This window comes from Anas acuta, chromosome 15 (assembly GCF_963932015.1).
Source record: "Anas acuta chromosome 15, bAnaAcu1.1, whole genome shotgun sequence".
Classification (NCBI taxonomy): Eukaryota; Metazoa; Chordata; class Aves; order Anseriformes; family Anatidae; genus Anas; species Anas acuta.
Window position 1 is genome coordinate 838,981 of NC_088993.1, and position 14,916 is coordinate 853,896.

At 41.9% G+C, this 14,916-nt stretch overlaps 2 long non-coding RNA genes across 2 annotated transcripts; both read left to right on the plus strand.

Annotated features, from left to right (window-relative positions):
- Window positions 1-9,721: 9,721 nt before the first annotated feature.
- LOC137864762 (uncharacterized) lies at window positions 9,722-11,356 on the plus strand. The gene is made up of 4 exons (XR_011101614.1): window positions 9,722-10,006; window positions 10,714-10,812; window positions 11,078-11,163; window positions 11,270-11,356. It is a non-coding gene; the product is annotated as an uncharacterized lncRNA (long non-coding RNA).
- Window positions 11,357-11,569: 213 nt separating this feature from the next.
- Window positions 11,570-12,641, plus strand: LOC137864765 (uncharacterized). Its single transcript, XR_011101617.1, has 2 exons — window positions 11,570-11,699; window positions 11,788-12,641. It is a non-coding gene; the product is annotated as an uncharacterized lncRNA (long non-coding RNA).
- The last annotated feature ends 2,275 nt before the right edge of the window (window positions 12,642-14,916 follow it).

Here is a 14,916-nt window from a genome sequence, read left to right on the forward strand (position 1 = left end):
TCGGTAAGCATTTTCTAGGGCCCGATTTTTCAGTTGTCTCCCATGCCGGCTAGGTCTGTTTAGGATTGCTCGGAAAGAGCGAACACGGACGTTCCAGTTGCATGTGGGGCTGCGTAAAGGCTCCCCTGGGTAGTTGAGCTTCACCCAAGATGGGCTTTGGGTAGCCCTAGCCCGCATTGGAGACGACTGAAAAATCAGGCCCCAGAAAACAAGTTGCGAGTCCCTTTCGCCCATCCAAAAGTGCCCCCAAAGGAAGGCTTTGGGTACAGCTGAACTGTCCTGGGGAGCCTTTACACAGCCCCACATGCAACTGGACCCTCTGTGTTCGCTCTTTCCAAACAACCCTAAACAAAGCCCTAGCCCGCATCGGAGACCACTGAAAAATCAGGCCCTAGAAAACGCGTTGCGAGTCCCTCTTGCACATCCAAAAGTGCCTCCAAAGAACAGCTTTGGGTACAACTGAACTACCCAGGGGAGCCTTTACACAGCCCCACATGAAGCTGGTCCCTCCGGGTTCGCTCTTTCACAGCAAGGTTAAATATACCCCTAGCCACCATCGGAGACGATTGAAAAATCGGGCCCGAGAAACCGCGTTGCGAGCCCCTTTTGCCCATCCAAAAGTGCCCCCATAGAAAGGCTTTGGGTACAACTGAACTCCCCAGGGGAGCCTTTATGCAGCCCGACATGCAACTGGACCCTCCTTATTTGCTCTTTCACGCCAAGCGTAAATATAACCCTAACCTGCATCGGAGACGACTGAAAAATCGGGCCCCAGAAAACGCGTTACAAGCCCCTTTCGCCCATCTCAAAGTGCCCGCAAAGGAAGGCTTTGGGTACAAGTGGACTCCCCAGGGGAGACTTTACGCAGACCCACATGCAACTTGACCCTCCGCGTTCACACTTTCTATGCAAGACTAAATATAACCCTAACCACAAAGGGAGAAGACCGAAAAAGCGGGCCTCAGAAAACGCACTGCGAGCCCCTTTCGCCCATCCAAAACTGCCCCCAAAGGAAGGCTTTGGGTACAGCTAAACTCCGCAGGGGAGCCTTTACGCAGCCCCATATGCAACTGGACCCTGCGGGTTCACTCTTTCTACGCAAGCCTAAATATAGCCCTAGCCGGCATGGGTGACGATTGAAAAATCGGGCCCCAGAAAATGCATTGTGAGTCCCTTTGGACCATCCAAAAGTGCCCCCAAAGGAAGGCTTTGGGTACAACTGAACTCCCCAGGGGAGCCTTTATGCAGCCCCACATGCAACTGGTCCCTCCGGGTTCGCTCTTTCACAGTAAGGTTAAATATACCCCTAGCCATCGTCGGAGACGATTGAAAAATCGGGCCCGAGAAACCGCGTTGCGAGCCCCTTTTGCCCATCCAAAAGTGCCCCCATAGAAAGGCTTTGGGTACAAATGAACTCCCCAGGGGAGCCTTTATGCAGCCCCACACGCAACTGGACCCTCCGGGTTCGCTGTTTCTGAGCAACCCTAAACAGAGACTGAACCGGCATCAGAGACTACTGAAAAATCGGGCCAAAGAAAAGGCGTTACAAGACCCTTTCGCCCATCCAAAAGTGCCCCCAAAGGAAGGCTTTGGGTACAACTGAACTGCCCAGGGGAGCCTTTACGCAGCCCCACATGCAACTGGACCCTCCGGGTTCGCTCTTTCCAAACAACCCTAAACATAGCCCTAGCCAGCATCAGAGACGACTGAAAAATCAGGCCCCAGAAGACGCGTTCCGAGCCCCTTTCGCCCATCCAAAAGTGCTCTCAAAGGATACAAAATACAATGAACAAACATTTACTGTGTATTATAATCCCTCCTCTTTCTTTTAATTACTCATTTTGTTCATTGAATCTTTGCAATGCTTGGCTACTAAGAACTAATGTTTCCTCGATTTCTTCGTTAGTACTTACTGGTTCACATTTGGCACGTATGAGCATTAGATGTGCCGCTTCTAAATGACCTTTTACAATCGCAATCAGTTTATTAAAAATATATGGCCCGAAAGTTAGCGCTGCTATGAATAACAATAAAGGTCCTGCTATAGTTGATAGCAAGGTAGTAAGCCAAGGTGAATAATTAAACCAAGATTCCTACCAATTCTGTCGGTCTTCATATTCCCATTTTCTCTTCTCCAATCCTTCCCTGAGCTTGGACTCTTTCCAAGTCTTAATTAAAACCTTGTCCCCGGGTTGTATCTTGTGAATTGCTATGGGTAACGGAGGGCGTTGTGCTACCAAACCTTTCGCTCGGAGCTCCCTCTGTCGGTTCGTGAGTTGTATTAAATAAGGTCTTAACTGGGCATCCTGTAACTGAGGGTGATCAAGTGGCAATTCCAAGTCATAGGGCATACCATATAACATTTCAAAAGGAGAAATTCCTACATCAGTCCTGGGCTGTGTCCGTATGTTTAACAGCGCAAGAGGTAAACATTTTACCCAAGAGGCTTTTGTTTCCAGCATTAGTTTAGTTAGTTGTTTTTTAATTTCACCATTCATTCGCTCTACCTTTCCAGAACTTTGGGGATGCCACGGAGTGTGGTATTCCCAGCTTGTTCCTAGAGCTTTCATGGTCTCTCGAGACACTTTGGAGACAAAATGAGGGCCTCAGTCAGAGTCAATTGTTTCTACAATTCCATATCTAGGAATAATATTCTCAAGTAGTATTTTTACCACGGTTTGAGCCGTGGCCCTTGCTGTCAGAAAAGCTTCCACAAAATGTGTAAGATGATCTACAATCACTAATAGATATTTGTACCTCCCTGTTTTTGGGAGGTCTGTAAAGTCCAATTGAATTTTAGCAAAAGGTCGGTGAGCCAATTCCTGACCTCCCGATACTTTTTTTCTCAAGTGTTGGGCGTTTACCTTTCTGCAAGTTAAACAATCATTTACAATTCGTTTTGCTATATTATAAATTCCAATACACATATACTTTATTGCAAATTGATCCACCAATGCTTGAGTTCCCCAGTGGGTGTTTTTGTGAAACCTTTGTAATACCCTCAGAGCTGTGGATTTTGAAAGAATTCCCCGTCCATCAGGCAGCACTCATTTGCCTTTATCTGTTTCTTTTATCCCCATTTGAATCATTTTGCTTTTTTCTTGTAATGTGAAGCTAAGCAGAGTATAAATTGGCCTATGATGGTAACAATGCGTATATTTCTTCCTGTCCCCCCATTCATAATCATAGCATGGAAATTTCATTGAATCATTCCCGCAGTCTGAGCAGTCTTCCCTTGTTTTTATAATTCGCACGGTCATTAGTGCAGCTCTTTTAGCCTCCTGGTCTGCCAAATTATTCCCTCTGATCTGAGGGGTGAGGCCTCGCTGGTGTCCTTTAACGTGTACTACAGCAATTTCTTTCTTTAACAGTCTTAAGGCCCGTAGTACAGCATATAATTCACAAGCCTGGGCAGACCAACTTGGACTTAAAGGTCCGGATTCAATTATTTCAAAAGTTTTCCCATTCACTAATGCGTACCCCAATTTCCGTTTCCCTTCCACTATTCGTGAAGAACCATCTACATATATCTGTTCCCCTATAAGTAACTCTTCTTCCTCCAAATCAGGTCTCAATTTTGTTTGCTCTTCTATATTTTGGAGACAATCATGTTCTAAGGGCTAGTTCAGTTCCCCATAAAGAAACTGAGCAGGATTTTGCAGGGAAGTTGTTGTTAATGTTAGTTTTTGGGGAGGAAATTAAAATTCCTTCATATTTTAGTAACCTAGCATCTGTGATCCATTTTTCTGCTTTTTGCTGTAGTACTCCCCGGGTATTGTGTGGGGATGTCACCTTGATTTCTCCTCTGAAGGTAATTTTCTGTGCTTCTTCTACTAATAAAGCAGCTGCTACTACTACCTGTAAACAACTTGGCCAGCCCCAACTAACTGGGTCCAGCAATTTGGATAGGTAAACCACAGGTTTTTAACTCCCTGCCCATTCTTGGGCTAATACTCCATATGCAGTGCCCTCATTGCTGTTAACAAATAAGAAAAACGGTCTCCTCAAATCCGGAAGACTCAACACCGGAGGGCATGCTAATTCTTCTTTTAATTTTTCTAATTCTTTTTCATCTTCTTTGGTCCATTTTAGCAACCCATCCTTAGTCAATTTTTTATAAAGAAATTTAACTTTGCCGCTGTAATCTTCAATCCATTGTCTACAATAGCCAGTCAACCCTAATAATTGTTGTACCTGCCTCTTAGTTCATGGGGTCATTAAAGCCAATATCCCACTGATTCTGTCTGGGTCTAATTTCTTAGTTCCCTCACTTAGTTGGTGGCCCAAGTATTTTACCTCTTGTTCTACAAACTGCAGCTTTGATTTCGAGACTTTCACTCCCTGCAAGCTAAGAAAATTCAACAGCTGTATGTTGGCTTGCCTAACAGTATCTTCGTCTCTCCCTGCTAATAACAAATCATCTACATACTGTACTAATGTTACTCCTGGTGGCTTATTGTAGTTTTGTAAAATTTGCTCCAGGGCTTGTCCAAATAAATTAGGTGATTCAGTGAATCCTTGAGGAAGGACAGTCCACCGTAACTGCTGCTTTCAGTGGGTATCTGGGTCTTCCCATTCAAAGGCAAAATAATCCCTACTACCTTCCTCCAGAGGACATGCCCAAAATGTATCCTTTAAATCCACTACGCTATACCACTGATCATCTGGGCGGAATTGACCTAATAGGGTATGGGGATTTGCCACAACAGGAAATCTGGTCACGGTTCTCTTATTAATTTCTCTTAGATCATGTACCAATCTATATTTGCCATCTTTCTTTTTCACTGGTAATATTGGAGTATTAAACGGGGACATACAAGGTTCTAGCAACCCTTGTTGTAATAACCTTTGAATTTCAGGTTTTAACCCTTGTCTGCCTTCCTCAGACAGGGGGTATTGTTTAATTCTCGTTGGTACACCCGGGTTGGTTATAGTTACCTTAAAAGGTTTAATATCTAATCTTCCTACACTTTCTGGAGTGTACCAGACTTCAGGATTTATACTTTGCTCGTCCTCCGCTCTCAGAGGACACAACATAATTTTTAGCTCTTTATCTACTACCTCTAAACTTATGCCTAATTCTACTATTAAGTCTCTCCCTAACAAGTTATATTCTGCCTCAGGCGCTAAGAGTAAGGATCCCACCCCTAATTTAGAATCCGATTCAATTAACATCTCTTTGATAACAGGGACCCCAAAGGGTTCCCCTTTGCTCCAATTACTTGAACCTTTTCTGTTGAGATTTTACATCCTAAAGGCAGATTTTGGACTGTAGATCTTTCAGCCCCTGTATCTATGAGGAACTCAATTTCCACACGCTGGGGACCTATTTTTAACTTTATCAAGGGCTCAGTTTTCTTTCGGGTCCCCAGCAGATAGAGCCCCTGACACCCCTAGTCTTCCTTAAACATCTTCTCATCCTCCATTCTCAGTCGACACTGCTTCTTCTTATGACCTTTCTTATTGCAGTAAAAACAAGTCACATCCCTCAATCCTCCCGTCACTTTCCCTTCTCTGTCTAGTTTTTGGTGAACCACCTTTGAATCTTTTTTGTATTCGCCTCTTCTCTGCCCCTCCCGCATCACAGCCATCATTATTCGTGCTTGCTTCTTCTCCTTTTCATCCTCCCTCCTTACATACACTTTCTGTGCCTCCCTTAACAATTCGTCTAGACCCTGGTCTTGCCAATTCTCTATTTTCTCTAATTTTTTCCTAATGTCTATCCAAGACTTTGCTACAAACTGAGTTTTTAGCAAAGCCTCTCCAACAGGGGTTCCTGGTTCTAATCCCGAGTATAGTTGCAAACTTTTGCGTAATCTCTCCAACCATTCTGTCAGCGTTTCATCTTTCTTTTGTTGCTCATTAAAGGCCTTATTAATGTTTTGCCCTCTCGGGACTGATTCCCTAATTCCCTGAATGATAATGGTCCTAAGGTCCTGCATATGGCCACGATGTATAGGGTCCTGATTATCCCAATTGGGCCTCTGTAATGGCCATTTAACATCTGCTGCAGGACCTTGCTGGTGTTGCTGATCCCAAATTCGCATTCCAGCTTTTCTAATCATTCCTCTCTCTTCCGATGTAAATAATATCCTTAAAATAGATTGCATCTCTTCCCAAGGTGTAGATATTGGGCCCTAAGAACTGATCTACCCATTCTGCCACCCCTAAGGGGTCCTCCAATAGGTTTCCCATTTCTTTCTTAAAGTCTCAGACATCTCCGGGTTTAAGGGGATGGCCACATATCCCATACTGGGTTGTGGTCCTCCCATTGCTATTTCCCTTAGTGGATACAACCCCTCTTCATTTTTAAGCCTTCATTTTTAAGTCTTCTGGCCTGACTCCTGGTTATTGGTCCCTGAGCACTAGAGTCAGAGTCGCTGTCGGCATCTCCCTGGGGCTGCGGATTAGGAAGCCCGGGAGTCGGAGGGGCTGCAGGTGGGATTGGTGAAACATAGGGAGGTGGTGGGGCTGGGATCTCTAATTCTCGGTTTTTCTTATGCCTCCCGTTCCCTCCTTTTTCTTTTAGAGGGTATAATTTGGTCTGAGTTTCTGAACTGATCCACAAATGTGCATACTCACTCTCTTCTAAACTATAGGGTTCCTTTGAGTTCACATAAATATTTAGGGCCTGGCAAACCCAATCATCAAAGGACCCAAATACAGGCCAGTAAAGGTGGTCTCCTCGAATCTGTTTACCACCCCAAACTTCAATGCAATAATGTATCATTTTTACTTTATTTCTTCCCTGCCTAAAAGGGGAATCATCCCAATTTTTGATCATTAATCCCAAAGGACTATCTGGAGGAATAGGGGGTAACCTAACATCTGTCGTAATCCCCGCCCACAGGACCAGAAGGCTTACTCTTCTTCTGTCCCATCTTCTGGAGTGCCTTCACACACACACACACAAATCGCTTCCCCCTTTTCGTGGCCCAGTCCCTCGAGGGATGTGGGAACCGCACTACCGAGGGGTCCGCACTCGCTTCGTCCGCAATTGGACGTCTCACAACGCTACGCTCCAGGATACCCAACCCCAACCAAACGGATCACCAGCCTATACTTACTCACTCCCGAGTCTTCGTTCGGTCTTCGTGCACAAAGATTACTAGGGGTTGCTGGCTTTATTTGCTTGCTGCCGAATCTTGGGTTCATCGGTGAAGGGTTTGAGTGAAAGTAGTCCAAGCAAAAGCCGCTGAAATCAGCGGGGCGACCCCTCTGAAGGTCTTTCAATCAACTTGCCTTCATCCGAGTCACAGCACCAAATTTGTTATAAGTTGCCCCCGTAATTAATTTTCAGAGAGCATTGCATTAATAATAGAAAGGAATTTATTGAGTAAGCAACAGCAAGCAAAACAGCGCTGGGCGGCCGGGGAGTCTCAGCTCCGCCAACGGCACGCACCTCACCCCCGCCAGGGTCCCTTTTTATATCTTGGTAATTTCAGGATTACGCAGCACATCCTGGAATATTCTGCGACTGCGCGCACTGTTGCTAGGGGGCCGTCTCTGTCCCTCTGGTGGTCGTGAAGATGAAGGCCGTAGTCTTCCTCGGCGTTGTGGTTCAACTTCTTTCTTTATTTGGTCATGTTGGCCCAGCGTGAGACAGGAAGGCAGGATGTTGATACACTAGTTTATCAACTTATCAGGAGATGGTTACATGAGCTTTGCAGCAGTGTTTTTGAACAAAAGAGGCACCCAACATGGCCGCCCGAAAGCCCATGCTGGAGAACTGCGTCTCCCGACGTGCTCTGGGCACCCAACATGGCCTCCAGGAAGTCCAGTGCCCGAGAACTGCATCTCCCGGCATGCTCTGCGCACCCAACATGGCCTCCATGGTTTGGGTCCATACTGGACATGAAGACGGACTAGGAGAAGCACTCTTTGAGAGCAGTCCTGCAGAGAAGGGCTTGGGGGTTCTGGTGAATGAAAAGCTTGAAATGAGCCAGGAGTGCATGCTTGCAGGCCAGAATGCCAACTGAATCCTGGGCTGCATCAACAGAGGAATGGCCAGCAGGTTAAGGGAGGGGATTGTCTCCCTCTATTCTGCCCTTCTAAGGCCCCACTTGAAGTCGTGTGTCCAGATCTGGGCCCCCCAGAACAAGAAGGATGTTTATCTTTTAAGAGCGGGTCCAGAGGGGGGCTACAAAAGTGCTCAAGGGGATGGAACACTTCTCCTATGAAGAAAGGCTAAGAGAGCTGGGGCTTTTCAACCTACAGAAGAGAAGGCTTCGGGGTGACCCCATTGCAACCTTGCAGTACTTAAAGGGGACGTAAAAAAAAAGATGGGGAACAACTATTCTTAATCAGATAAAGACAGGATAAGGGGGAATGGCTTTAAACTAAAAGAGATGAGATTTAGATTAGAGGTTAGGAGGAAATACTTCACTTGGAGGTTGGCGAGGCACTGGAACAGGTTGCCCAGAGAGGTTGTGAATGCCTCATCCTTGGTTCAAGACCAGATTGGACAAGGCCCTGAGCAACCTGATCTAGTGAGTGGTGTTCCTGCCTATGGCAGGGTGGTTGGAACTGGATGATCTTTGAGGTCCCTTCCAACGCAAGCCGTTCTATGATTTCATGCTGTCGTTCTGTTGATTACTATGTTAGACACTTCATATTTTGAGCTTCCTTTTTTTTTATAAGCTATGTAGGCTTTGGCTGCAGCTCCATAGTGATCAGTGCAGTCTTTCTTCAGGGTATAGATAATTCCCCTTCTTTCTTAATAACTGTAATAGCAATTCCAAGCTGTAAACTACTTTGTCATCCTAAGTTGTCCTTTCTTCTTAGGCTTTAGGTTATATATTAGTGACAAAAGCTTAATTTAATTAAAATACCTGTTTGTATTAGGCGCTGAAATTGAAAACCACTGTGAAAAGGGATACACCACCTACCCTGGCAACCACCAGCTTCTGTAAAAAGGAGGTGAGTGAACCCATTTGTGTAAGGAGAGTTCAAAAAAAAAGAACCACTAAATTCAATTGAGCATAGCACTGTATATCAGTTGTATATATTGTTTATTTACTTTTCTGATTAGATACTACAGCAGCAAATTTGTAACGTATAGTGTGTTAAAGTGATTCTTCAGCCCATAGCAAATGAATAAAGGATGAGCCTGAAGGTAGTAGTACTTCTCATGCTAATGCAAGTCTGGATATTTTTATATCTGATCATATTTCATGAAAGAAAAACAAAACAAAACAAAACAAAAAACCATAATATTTTCCATAACCAATCATCTTTTGATTATTTTAACATCTTTATCAAGTTTAAAGCAAAATTTAGTTGTGTTTTTATTTCCTGTAACTAGATTTTTTTTACAAGGCATAGGAGTGAAAAATGTAAATTACACTTTTCTAGGTGCATCTTATATATAGAAACTTCAGAAGTGCTTGTAGAATTTAAGACTGCAGCTTAATACTTAATATTAGAGAAGAGAGGGGAGAGGAGACAGAACTTAGGAGGTAAGTACAGAGAACACATGACAAAAGAACATTTTGGGGGAAAGGTAGTTTTAGCAGTACCATGTCTAAATATCACAAATGAACCATGAAATGAAATCAAACTGTATATGCATGGTGGTGCATATATTTTAAGTCTGTATTTTAATTGTTTAATAAGAAATTTCCAGGGTTGCACTGAATATCAGCTGCTTGGGTTTTAATTCCAGTGTTCCAAGAGTGTATCATACTTATTAGTCTCCAAATCCAATTGGTAGAGAGAGTATTTCTCTGCAAGAAAATTAATTAGATTTTGTTATTTCAAATTCAAAAAATATACTTTTAAGAAATGTACCCTGCCAAAAGTATTTACGTGTTCTTACATGTCACATCTCATTCGTGTCTATATGATCAGTATTTCTTAGTATAATTAATATGTATCCCTTATGTTACATCATAGCCTTGGGAGTCCCAATCTTTCTGCAGTAATTTTCCTCATGAAGTTGTCTGTGCAGATTCCTGGGGCCAGTCCTTGCTGGTTTCTACAGACGCTGGCATCTTGTTAATTGATGGTTAGTAAATGATGCTGTGTTCTTGTGTCAATTATGTATCTGACCATTTTCTTCAAAATAAATGTTCATAAGCTCTGTTTAGGTAATTGGTAAGTCCTCACCTGCAAGGAGAGTACAAATCCAAGTGAATCTATTACATTTATGTAATCTAGCTGCAGATTTTTTCTCTGCATCAGAATTCTTATTTGGAGCCAATTTTCATGCAGATTTCTGAATGTTTTGTTATTTCAGATGCTGTTATCGTGGCCATCTGAAAAGATTTATGAAGTCAAACCCAAACTCAAGGAGCATCTGGATTTTTTAGCCCTTGATGATACTAATGAACATGAAGCACAAGGCTTATGTGGTGATGAAAGCCTGTTTCTTCCATAGCAGTGCTTTTACTAGTTTGACCTCTTATCTTCTGTGTGCCACATAAGGCCATTGGGACTAAGGGAATGAAGTTAGTTATCAGTGAAAATTTTCAGACTTTGGAAAGAAAGGTCCCTTTCAGGCTTCAGTTGCATAATTTCATCCATGGGAATGGTAAAACACTCCTATAAGGAAGTACTGGTTATGATGCTGCAGCATACATACGAGCTTTGTGCAGAACGTTTCATTTTCATGAGAAAAAACAAGACTTATTTTATTAGAAAGAAATAGTTCAGAACCATTGACTACAAAATTTTAGCAGAATTTTTAAGAAATGCGTGTGTTTTCTTTTTTAGATGGTCAGCCATCAGTTCAAGTATTTGATAAAACTCTCCAAATAAAGCAGATGCATGTGTTGGAAGCTCTGGATCTTTTGATTGCCCGAACAGACGAAAGTAGGAAAGGTCCTTGTTATTTGGTTCTTAATTTGAATGTCTGTTTAACTGTTTATTTGGCAGACATATCAGTAGAAGGGAATGCCTTAGGTGCTTTTCTTTAAGAGTTGTTTTTGGTTTTTAACTTGGAAGCATGCTGTAGAATTTTAATTCCCACAGCACTAGATTTATATAATCACCTTTTGTCCTTTTGTCACATCACATAGCTATTCTTAATTATTGTAATTAGGTTTTTGAGCTCTGAGTTTATTGTTCTCCTTTTCAGATCTTTCCACTACTTTCCCTTTGCTGATTTCCCCTGGGCTGCTTACGTACATGCCCTATGGCTTTAGGGTTTGTAAGTGTCTTGAGGTAATCATGTTTTTATCAGTGGCAAGTGCATTAGATGCCTCATTTAGAATAAGGGAGGGCATGCAACAAGTACTGTTTGTTGTTTGTTTGCTTGTTTTTCTAAAAGGTGTGGAAAAAAATCTCTAGATGCTCAGAATCATGCTTCAGAGCAAACCTGAAACTGGCCATATTGAATCATCAAATGGTTTTGGTTGGAAACTTTTCAAGACCTTTTAGTCTGACCTCCCTGCCATGGTCAGGTACATCTTTCAGTAGATGAGGTTGTCCAAAGCCTCATCCAGCCTGACCTTGAACACTTCAAGAGATGGGACATCCACATCTTCTCTGGGCAACCTGTTCCAGTGCCTCACCACTCTCATAGATTAGATAAAAGGAATAAATTCTTCGCTAAATCTACCGTCTTTCTGTTTGAAACTATTACGCCTTGTGCTGTCACTACATGCCCTTGTAAAATGTCTCTCTCTCTCTTTCTTATAAGCCTCCTTTAAGTATTGAAAGGCCACAATAACGTCTCCTCAGAGCCTTCTTTTATCCAGGTTAAAAGAACACAGCTTTCTCAGCCTTTCTTGTAGGTGTTCCAGCCCTCTTACCATTTTTGTGGTAAGACTGGATCTACTTTAACAGGTCCATGTCCTTCTTGTGCTGGGCGCACCTGAGCTGAACACAGTACTCCAGGTTGTATCTTACAGGGGCAGTGTGAAGTGGGGGAGTATCACTTCCCTCGACCTTCTAGACCACACTTCTTTTTGTGCAGCACAGGATATGATTAACTTTCTGGGCTGAAGGTAGACATTACTGGCTCATGTCAGATTTGTCATCCACCAGTATATAGTTGGTCTCCAGATACTCTTAGAACTCAACACTCTGGAAATCTCCCTAGCTGAATAATGTGTTTGTTCAGTTGTACAAAAACGTGGAGGAAATTACTTATGCTGTCACTGTTCTACCAAATGTGTTACTGGTTTTTGTTCTGTGATGTGTAACCACATTCTAGTGCTATAGATTATATTCTCTTAAATATTCTGGTATAAAAAAAAAAAAAAAAAAAAAAAAAACCTTAAAACCCGTCTGTCCAAACAACTTTTTTTTTTTTTACCCTCTTTTCAAAAGGATTAAATGTCCCTAAAATATGCACTTTTTCAGTTAGGTACTTTTTACCCAAAAGTCTATGAAGTGAATACGCACAGTGCAAGAACAGGATCTGTATGTGTAACACAGATAAAATAATTAGAAATATGGTTGTTTTATTGTTTTTTACCACATTATGTCTGTTTGCTCAATATTAGCTGAAGTGACATTTACCCAAGCTAAAGGTAAAATGTGGTTCCTTTCATACCATTGGGAGTTGCCCATTTTGGCTGGACCTGATGAAATTCATCCTGGAACCCTTGCAGAACCAGCTGAGATTACCTGAGAGGCATTTGCAGTCATCTCTGAAGACACCTGGCGGGTGGGTGACATTTTTGAAGATCTGAAAAGGGTAGTTGTATCTGAAGCTTAGTTTATGAAACTTCTAGAATAGATAATTGCATTTAATAGTCAAAACGCTGTGATGATTGGTTAAACCTGAAGAGAGAGATGTTACAAGCCATTTTGAGGTAACAGGATTAGGCATTACTGGCATCAATTCATGATGCTTCAAGCATATTTTGATAAAGAGTTTTTGTGTAAAAAGTTGAAGAGATTTTTGACTGCTGTTGTGGGTGCTTTCTGAATCATTTAGAGGAGAGAAAGGTCTTTTGTTCTTGCTAGTATCCTTGCCTCTTGTTTTGTATTTGTATACCATAGTGAAACTGAGATCTGGAGTGGAAGTTATCATTGCCCTTTATTTTAAGACTATGCCTTAGTCTAGTTAAATGTTAGATGGGTAAAAGCAATCTTATATTGGGTGTACAAATTGGTATTAAAGACTATATGGGTTTTTAGGATACAATAATATATTAAAAGGTTAATTTTGTATGTACTTTAAATGCGTCCTTCTGATGTACTTCAAGTGCATCGATGTAGAACTGGTATTTTAAGACTCAAACAGAAAGACTGATGTTTGTGTTATGAAAATGTTCATGTAGAATGTGGTATTACCCAGCACTCGGTTCTAACAACCAGGTTTGAGATCGCTTTAAGGTAGCTCATTTCAGAAGAAAATCCTGTTTCTACTGCTTTCTAGTACCCTCTGCATTTCTGGGAGAGAGGAAATGTTAACAGTGAAACTAGAACTGAAGATAATGCTATCACTGAGATTTTTCAGGTCAGCATACCAAAAGAAGGGGGTATTTCAGGCACCAACAATTCATCTGGTATTAATGACAGATGCAGAAATTGCTTTGGTAGCAGTGCTCTCTTTTCTAATGTTAATTAAATTTGACTTAGTAATGAGAGATGAGTTATAGAAGTGGATCCACTTTGTCCTCCAAACATGTTTGTTTATTTTTTTGCTACAACTTATTTTGTGAAACACTTAGACATGGTGAGGGGGAAGGAGGAAGAGCTCCTTCACTTGGAATAATCAAGTCTGTAGGAGGTGAAGAAAAACTCTCTTAAAAAAAACGACACCAAAGAAAAGCTTGGATGATAGTCAGTTTCATGAGCAGCCACAGATGTAACACTGCAGTGGGGTTATTTGGGACATTTGCAAAACAACTAGTATCCTGAAAGAGGAACGCATTGAGGAGTGCAATCTCTAGGATGCATCCTATAGGACACACCTGACAAAGAGACAGAGCTGAATTAATGAGTAGTAACGCTGTTCTTGAACATTTGATTTAGCTTATGTTTTCTAGCCTTCCTTTCAAAAGGGTGAATTTTGCTTGCCATTCTTCCTCCATGAACTCATTCATGGAAGCACGCATTCTTGTATGTACGTTCTTGAAAAGAGAGAGATTGCATATATTTTATTTTCCTTTTATCGGTGTTGACAGTAAGAATTTGCTGGTTGATCAGTGTTTCAAGTTGTGGTGGACTTAAGGAAACATTGCATCTTCTTTTCTCTTACACTTTCTATGGGAAAAGAAGGTCATAAAGGTTCCAGAAGCTGGATTCATGTTTATCTATTATCAGAATTGAAGGCAGCACATGTGATCTTGCTTTTGTATTTATGGTTGGATCCACACTGACTATACATGTATATTAAGAAAGCGTGCTTATGTTTCCAGCTATACCAGCTAGACTAGCAAGAGAGTATACTTTTGTCAGAAAATCTTGTTTTACTTCCATTTTAAGAAACTTGGCTTTTAGTTAAGAAACTACTCTTAACAATAGCTTATTTCCAACTGCAAATAGTAGTGTATCATTTATTTATTTATTTATTTTAAATCTCAGAGTTGTGTATTCCACTCATGTCTATCTTTGTGGAAAAAAACATTTAGCCGTGGTGGTGGATGCTGTGCTATTTTTGCAGTTGGAATATACCTTGAACCTAACTTGCCTAACTTTGAAGAACTGATAAGCAAAACCAGTCCGCATCCAAAAAGTTTTCAGACTCTGTTAAGGATCCAGGTATCAGCTGCTAGGCTGGATGGTTCCAGAATTTAAAGTTAACCCTTCTTCTCTTGCCTTTAGTTTGTATCTGTCGTATTTTCACCATCTCCTAGCAGTGTAGGTTTCACTGTTTTGAGGCTCCTATTATTTATTGCCGCAGCACCATCTGATGGGAAACTCTGCTAGTGAACTGAAAGGGTTGCTTACTGGAACTGTAGAGTCTAGATAGAGTTCACAAGCAGTCTTCCTGTCACATTGCTGCTTACACTCAGAGAA